The sequence below is a fragment of the Parus major genome, chromosome 8 (genome assembly GCF_001522545.3).
Source record: "Parus major isolate Abel chromosome 8, Parus_major1.1, whole genome shotgun sequence".
NCBI classification, from domain to species: domain Eukaryota; kingdom Metazoa; phylum Chordata; class Aves; order Passeriformes; family Paridae; genus Parus; species Parus major.
This window is the reverse complement of record NC_031777.1, coordinates 3,043,999-3,052,377: the sequence shown is the minus strand read 5'-3', so window position 1 is coordinate 3,052,377 and position 8,379 is coordinate 3,043,999. Positions and strand designations below refer to the sequence as shown.

The window sequence follows — 8,379 nt, the reverse complement described above, 5'->3', positions numbered from 1 at the left end:
GTGAGTGAGTGAGTGAGAGAGAGGGGGAGCGTGGCCGCGGCCGCCCCGCGCCTGCGGAGCCGGGGGCGCGCAGGGACCCGCGCAGACACCGCAGCCCCTCGGGCAGCACCTCCGAGCGGCCGCCCCGCCGTCATCCATCCCCCCTGTCGCAGGTGAGCTGCGCTGTCGCGGCGGGGAGGAGGAGAAGGAGGTGGAGGAGGAGGAGGGAGCCGGCGCCCGCCTCCGCGGGGCTCATTGTCCGGCTCCTCAGTGCAGGAGGAGGAGAGAAGAAAGGAGGCTTCAACCCGGCTCGCACGCCGGGCCTTGCAGGGCTGTTGCCGGCCGGGGATTGGAGGCGCTCCGTCCCCTCCCAGATCCGGGGAGGGTCCCGGCCCCCCGGGGCTCCGCCGCCCACCTGCCGCCCTCTCCTCCTCCTCCTCCTCCTCCTCGCACGGGGGTGGCGGGGAGCGGAGCCCCCTCTCGCCGATGTGTGCGCGGCGGGGCAGCAGCCTGGCTGCGGCACCGAGGGATGCGGGGCTTCGGGAGAGATGTTCGCCCCGCCGGTGCCTGCTTGCGGGGCTGAAGAGTGGGCTGTAAGGTGGACACGCCACCGTTGCTGTGTGTGGAGCCCTCGGGGACGGGGGTGTTGGTGCGTGGGGACGGGCAGAGCCGAGTCCGCTCGTGGGGCACGGCGGGGGCCGGAGGGCGGCCGGGGCGGAGCGGGGGCTGTGGCGGTGAGATACCGCTATCCATCCGTCCTGGCCGAGGGATGGGCCCAGGGACCGGGGAACCAGGGCCAGGACAGTGCCCAGGGATGGGGACACGGGTGACAGGGCAGTGCCCAGGGATGCGGACACGGGCGACAGGGCAGTGCCCAGGGATGCGGACACGGGCGACAGGGCAGTGCCCAGGGATGGGGACACGGGTGACAGGGCAGTGCCCAGGGATGGGGACACGGGCGACAGGGCAGTGCCCAGGGATGGGGACACGGGTGACAGGGCAGTGCCCAGGGATGGGGACACGAGAGACAACATGGGCAGTGGCTGTAAGAACACCACGTCGCACCACTTTCATGTAAACCAGGGTAATCTCAGAGCATGTTACCTTCTAGTAGACGGGAATCTTCTTTAGAAGGTGGATAAATAGATGCTGTTTATTAGACGTGAGGCATGTTTAGCATTGTTTCTTTCCTGGCAGCAGGTGCTGGAAAAGCAATTCTGTAGATATATTTTAAATTACGGTGAGTGGTGATGACAGGTAATAGTTTAGAGTAACTTGCCCTGTGGGTTTAATAGTAGTTACAGGCCTGGTGAAATTCCGTGGATGTGTATATCTACTTGCAGGTTTCCTATACTGACACTGTTGGAGAGATCCCTCCACTGAAAAAAGGTGCTTTTGCACAGGTCTTAGTCCTTCAGCCTTCCTTCTGTGCCTCTGCTAAGGTGCTTTGCAATCACAGATAGCTAGAAGAGGTGGGGACAATTTATTTTCAAATGGGATTGGCAGATAACCAGGCAATCAAATGTTTGATAGGCCTACAGCTTTTTGGGTTTTCTCAGGATTGGAAAATATGGGATGCACAATGACTATTTCCTCTTTTTCTCTTATCACTACTTGCTTCTGCAGCTGACTTCATTTTAGTTGTACTGTGGTGGTGTTTATTTCTAAACAGAATGGGTATAACATTCTGTTCATGACAACTGGTGGTGTGAGACCCTTTTTGGTATGTAGACCTATTGCATGTTTTACTGCTTGTGCATAATTTTTTTAAATGAACTTCAACTTACCAGATGTTTGTTTTAAAACATTGTTAACACTTAACAGGGCATTAGCAATAATACATGGACCAAAGCTTGAAAACTACTCGTGCATTTTTTTTCATGTAGTATTGTAAGATGTAGTATCTGATAGCAGAGCCAGAGGACTTCCATAGGCACTTTTTCATGAGTTGTGCTGCCTTGGACCCAGCTTGTGGGAGTTGATATGATCCACATGGGTGCCAAAAGAGCTGAACTGAGTTGGCACCATCAAGTGCCACGGTATAACATTGTACAGAACTTGATAAACTGTGATTTTGTTGGGTTTTTTTTTTCCCTAACAATATTTTCCTCTGGAAAATTTTTACATTTCTCGGCTGTATAAATAATTTTTATTTTTTTAAAATTTTATTTCTATGGTGGGCTTTTTTTTTATTATTATTTTAAGGAAATTCCTTGCAGAAGCAGAACTGTTCCTGCTTTCCAAAGCCTCTGCACATCCCTGCTCATGGGTTGTCTGCAGTCCTGCTCAGAAGTTAGCTAAAGCTGGGTCACTGGAATTGAGAGGGTGCCCTCTGGTGACATCTGTGTTTGGAGCTTGGGCCGCATGTAAAAGAGCACTCTGGCTAGTCTGGAATTAAATATTCCTCCCAGCACAGCTGGGGGTGTGTTCTGCGTTGAGATGCTGGTGTGACATGGGGGACAAGCACTTGTGAATTTATGTGGAGGAAGTACAGCAGTCCCTTGGTGTTGGTGAGCCCTCTTGTGAAGTATTCTACCTTGTAATTTATTTTGCTGCATTTTAATAAGAAATGTTTAACTCAGTCCAGTGGAAACAACGGGCTCCCCCCAAGAAAACCCCCTTCATGAGGTTATCCTGTTTACTCACCAGTGGGTTTTGTTGGGTTTTTTCCTTGTAGAAATGTGCAGGTTTTTCTGCAGAATTTTGGAGAGGACTTTTCCTCTTCACACTTCTGTCTTGCCTGGTGACTGTAGATTAAAAATGCCAGTGTTTTGATGTTTTATTTACCTTTATGCTGCTCAGCACTAAAGAACAAGAATGAAGATACAGGGTTAACTTTAACTTCAACTACTTGTGTAAACTTTGATTTTTGAAATTGACTGTGTTTGTATAGAGAAGTAATGCAGTCATAGTGTGCTGATATTCTGCTTGATGTGTTTGAATATTAAAAGATTTGAATTGACAAGCCACACCTCCATCTTAATCAGTTTGTTCCACTATTTATTTTTTTTAATTGAGATTAGGGGTTAATATTTTCCTTTATATTTGCTTGAAGCTGAGTCATTTGAGCTCCTCCTTTCATTCAATAACTAAAGCTGAGTTGAATATCCTTTAAGGGTGGGGAATGTAATTGGTTGAATTTTTTCAAATTATAAGCCAGCAAAGGCATGATGTATTTCTCAGTGTTGATTTACAGCTCGTTAGAAAACAGACTTAGAAATACATCCTCAAAATAATGAGGAAACCTTTCTGTTAAAAACCTTTGCATTTAAATACCTGGAACTGCTGCAGTAGGAATCATCTTTCAGTATGTGTGTCATAGTTACTGCATGAACAGAAGCTTTGTAGGCTTCATGTTTTGTCTCTTTATGAATTAATCACCTTAAAAGACTGCTGAAGCGAGCGTGTCTTAATGTTGCGGTTGGGCGTTCTAAGCAGATTCTCTGTATGCTCAGTCCCCTGGAACATGTGGATGTGTGACTGCAACTCTTTTTTCCTTTACAAAGATCCAGAAAAACCTTGTAGGATTCTAGGGAGAATGGCATTGGAGTCCTAGCTGTGGGCAAGCTGGTCCCACCTGGACTTCTGCCCAGCTGGAAGGGGCTATCCGAGCTTGGAGCTGGAGCAAGGCAGGGTGAAGTGTGGAAGGGCTCCCAACGCTGGCTGTGTGCAGTCAGGAGGAGCTGTGTGAGGTGGAGAAGGTGGGGGAACAGAGAGAGAGGGAGCTGAAGTCCTAGACAGGGAGCGTGTACCTTGCATCGAGGTGTTGTGAACGCTGGAGCAGTTTGCTGTGACTCAGAATGGCATAAATGATGGGCACTGAACCGGCTTGTGGCCAAGAAAGGCTGTTCCCAGTCTGTGTTTCAGTTTATAGGAGAGTTTGTCTCAATAAAGAGACCTGTTTGGTAAATCTTAGAGTAGAGCAAATAAAACCTTGGGAAGTCTTGTGAGTCACCACAAAGTATTTTAAAATGCAGTTTTCCTGACCTGCATATAAGGTTGATCTTTATTCTCTTGGACTCACTGCTCTGAGGTGTGCTGCTCTAGTAGGCTCTCAGCTGGTGTTTTCAAAACTCCCCATGGGCTTCCAGATGGGTTGTAGACTGTCATATGGCACAAGAGGTGTCTTCCTTGAACCCATGGAGATCCCCTGAGGTTGCTCACAGAACTTCCTACCCCAGCCTTGTTGTCACTGTAACCTTTTACATGTCAGTAACTTCAGCACAGACAAACAACAGCTCGATGGGTAAGGTGTCCTTTTCCATACAGATAGGATTCCCTTTTTCTTCCCATGTCTTCATTGTCCAGCAGTCTTGACTACAAGAATGACAGTTTAGGTAAAACTGGGAAAAGATGCAGCTGTGTACCTTGCAGGGCCTGGAGGTATTGCCCTTATTTCTGTGGGTCTACACTGTTCAGGTGTGTTTTGGCTCTTTGTATCAACTTTACCAACAAGTCAAGGTTTTCTGCCACAGAAACTCCTTGGCTGTGCTGCAGTGTGCAGCTTTGGCTGGCACTGAGAAACTCCAGAGCTGTTTGGTCAGAATATCAAGAAATGCTCTTAGAGCCCCTCCTGAGCATCATATTTGCGGTTTAAACACCTGTCTATTTCTCGTAAAGAGCAGCCTCCTTTTTTAAAGATTAAGGCTGTAACATAACAGTTGATTTGATGCCAGACTTGAGAGAACAACACATCCATTGCTGCTTGATGGTCAAAGGGAAGCCTTTCCCATTTCTCTTTTGCAGGCTGATGTTGATTGCAGTCCCTTATGATAGGAGAGATCTTGATTCAAACCTTTAAGAATAGTTATTCTATTTCTTTGAGATGTAGGACTTGTGGCCTGTTCTCCACACCTGCTTCAGAGTTTTATTTTTATTTAATAGTACACATATATCCCATAGGCAAGGGAAGCTTGAGATTGTGTGTGAACAAATGTGTGCCTGCCCTATTTTCCCTGGTCTGTCTGAGGAGACTGTGAGTCTCTCCCATGTATTTCAAGTGTGACCACAACAGTTAATGTAGCTCAGTGCCTCATCAGTATGTAGTTGAGATTTGAACATGGATTAGAACAAGCTGGCTGAAGTTCAATCCATATAAAATATACATGATGATGTGGATGTAATTATCAGCCTCTCTAATTGAAGGGCTGCATTTGCCATTTGGTAGAAGCGTTAATGCCCTCTGGTGACTCACGTTTATTACTTGTTCTTAGCAATCATATTGAAGCAGTAAAATCAGTTTTTTTAAGTCTTTGACTGGAAGATTGAGACCTCCCCCTCAACTGATTAGACCTGGAAAACTTGACTGGAAGTTGTCTTTGCCCTTCTTCCCATGGATTCAGATATTATTGTAGTGCCTAGTTCAAGTAAGGAAGTGTAACAAGCCTGGGTCAGTTAAGGAGTTGAAACCAGCAAGCCCAAGGCATAGGCAGAGCTGCCAGCGATGGAATTTGATTGTTGAGGTTTCTATGAGCTCCTCTGCCAAAAAGCGGTTGGCCCAATTTATTAATTTCTTGGAGCTTGCAGATCTCTTGACTTAGAGTGCTTGTCCTGAGTGTCTGTCAGCTGTCTGAGGGCTGAAGTGCTCAGAGAAGAAATGGGTAACAGGGTTTGCAGAGGAGAAGCTTGACATATCCTGGCTCTCATGCTGTAATTCCATTTGAAAATGATTTGGATGCAGAATGTGGTGTAGAAGGTTTTGCTGGCTTTGGAGCTGCCTCAGTGGCACTTTGGGATATGTGTGTGTCACCTCTTTTCCTCTTTAATGGAGCTGTGCTGGTGGCAGCAATCAATTAAGTCTGAATTGACCTAGGTCTGGCTGTCCATGCTCTGACCATTGCTGTAGTAGTGTGGCATTAAGAGCTGTTTGATTTGTTCCTCCCTTATTATTCATTAAGGGACAGCTTGGAGACTGTGGAATCGGCTCTCACTGAAATGGGCTCAGATTGATTGTGCTGGGGAAGAAGGATATTGATCTTTTTCAGGACTTGAAGGTGTATTTCTTAGATAATAGTGGCTAGATAAAACTGGCAGAGAGCCTTAAAAAAGTGATCTTAATGCAGTTTGTAAATTGGATTGCTTTTATCATATTATTAATGTGCCCGGGGTTTGGGGTAATTGTCTAGACTATAGTATTATATTTTCATTTAGATTTAGAATTAGTGGTATAATGCCACAGAGTGACTGGACTCAGACCAATAATTGAATAAACAGGACTGGTACTAAGCACATTTTCTGCTGTGATACATTCTTTTTAGATTAATGTGTAGGCAGGCAGAAGCCTCCAGTAAAAAGCTGAAGGTCTCAAATTACTTTTTATTAGCTTCATGTATGAATTTGTCTGAGGAGGTGTGTAAGCACAGGTAGACTTGTGAGTTCTGTGTAAAACTCAAATTTATAAACTCTGTAAATGGTTGGTTCTAGTCCACTTGTTTTATTGCCAGGTTGTTTGTGCAGTCTTCTAATTGCTCTGAATTTCTGCTGTTTGCTTGATAACTTTGGGGTCCCCCACAGTTGTAACTAATCTAAGTTGGTTTGTAATTGAATTAGGTTGTGACCCCATGTGGAGTGATGCAGCTTATTTATTGACTGCTCACTTCTCACTGTGTACTGGCAGAAATAGATAATGCAGTAGAGAAAACTGCATCAGGAAACTTACCCAGCTAAGAAATTAGGCTCCCCCCTTGCTTTGTTTTTCAGTTTGATAGTTCCCCCAAACTATTCACTTCAGCTATACAAAATTTTGGGTTAATGTTGTGGCAGAGAAAGGAACAGGAAAAAGCATTAGTGGGGGAGATGACTGACAAGTATAAAATCAAGTTGCCATAAACCAGCTGAAATCAAAAGTGGGTCAAATGACACTTGTATCCTTAGCTGGGTTTGCAAGTCTGGGAGTTTGGAATAAACTTTGTTTCAGACTTTATGCAGAAAAATATGAGGCACTTAGGATCCTTGTGGCACTTCTGAAAAATCCTTTTGCATAGAGCTAAACTGTACATCTTTTATTGTTGCATCTTTTACAGTAGGCTGGTGAAATGAGATGAGAGTGATGATGGTGTTGGTGGAAAGTAAGTATAGTATTGCTAGTATAGTTGATCATATGCAGAAGTCTGTAAAGTATTTTTTACAGATTCCAAAAGCACCTGCAGTTAGCAGATGTGAGGTGTTAAAATGCTGGTAGCATTGCACAGTTTCCTGCGTGTTCATTGTGGATTTCAAAATGCACATAAATTCTAAGTGCTGTATCAATAAAAGATAAAAAGGTCCAAAGATTCAAGCTGCTCACTCTCACATAGCTGCATCACTGTTTTGTGCTGTCACTAATTAGTAACCTTAATATTGTGAAGTGTATTGATAAAGTACACAGTTACGTGGATGATTCATAATTGCTGTACTTCCTCTCCCACTGTCATGAAATTAACTTTTCCTGTGTGGTTAAAGGGCACCTGAACAGTGCTGCTGTTGCTGGCAGGTCCAGAGCACTCTGCCAACAGCCACTTTTCCCATGTGCTTTATTGGTAAGTCTACCTGAGTAGTGGCAGCTATCTCGTTTATTTTTAGAATGTTAGTCATGTACTTTCAGACTGACCAGTTTGTTTAGGCATTAGTCATAAGGCTTGTCTGGTAAGTACCTCTAAATAATTTTGATATTATTATTGATCAGACTTCTACAGAAATATGCCAGCAGGCATTTTGGAAAAGAGTAATGGGTAAGAGTAGAACTCATTGAGTTCAGTCCTTTCATGCAGTTGAAGTGATTTGCAAGTGTTTTCTGGAGCTCAGAGTGCAAAATTACTGAAGTATTAGCAAGATTTCTGCTTAGCTACACACTAACCCTCTGTTTCTGAGAGACCTGAGTGTGGTGGACAGTGAGCAGCCTGAAACTTGAGGCATTTGTTAGGGTGGGTAAAACCTGGCCCTGGCAGGTCTGCCTCAAGATAAAATGAGGTTAACTGTTACCTACCTATAAGGCTTTATTATTATTACCTTTTCATATGTCATTCACTGAGTGTGTCAGATATGTGGTTTCTTAGGAAACTGTTTTCTGTGTTACTTATGTAATAGCAAATGTCTCTCTGTGGTAGAAATGTTTTTGCTACTTTGTGTTTGGAAAGTGTTTTGCTCACTGCCCCTTGCTGGTTGTCTGCTCTGTTGATGATACATAATTTCTTGTAATGTTCCTTTGGGGATTTTTTTTCCTTTCTAGGCTGGATTTTGGGTTTATTTTGTACAGATTTTGCCAGGATGCTCTCTGATAATAGATTTTGGTATTCGTAGTGGTATGCCTTGCTAAGTTTTTAATGGTGTTTTAAACAAGTACATATTGTGTTACTTTGGACAAAGGAAGGTGGCAGTACCAGATCTAACTGCAATATGAAACTGTGATTCTTTGATTATATT

At 44.6% G+C, this 8,379-nt stretch overlaps 1 protein-coding gene across 2 annotated transcripts in view; it reads left to right on the top strand.

Moving 5' to 3' along the window:
• Positions 1-6: 6 nt before the first annotated feature.
• RALGPS2 (Ral GEF with PH domain and SH3 binding motif 2) overlaps positions 7-8,379 on the top strand; it is a 113,394-nt gene continuing 105,021 nt past the window's right edge. The window contains exon 1 of one of the 2 annotated variants that reach the window (XM_015636512.2): positions 7-152. The gene's annotated coding sequence lies outside the window, so the exon portion shown is untranslated. Of the gene's footprint in view, positions 153-604; positions 629-8,379 lie in introns of those variants that run through there. The other variant, XM_015636513.2, reaches the window with a different exon arrangement.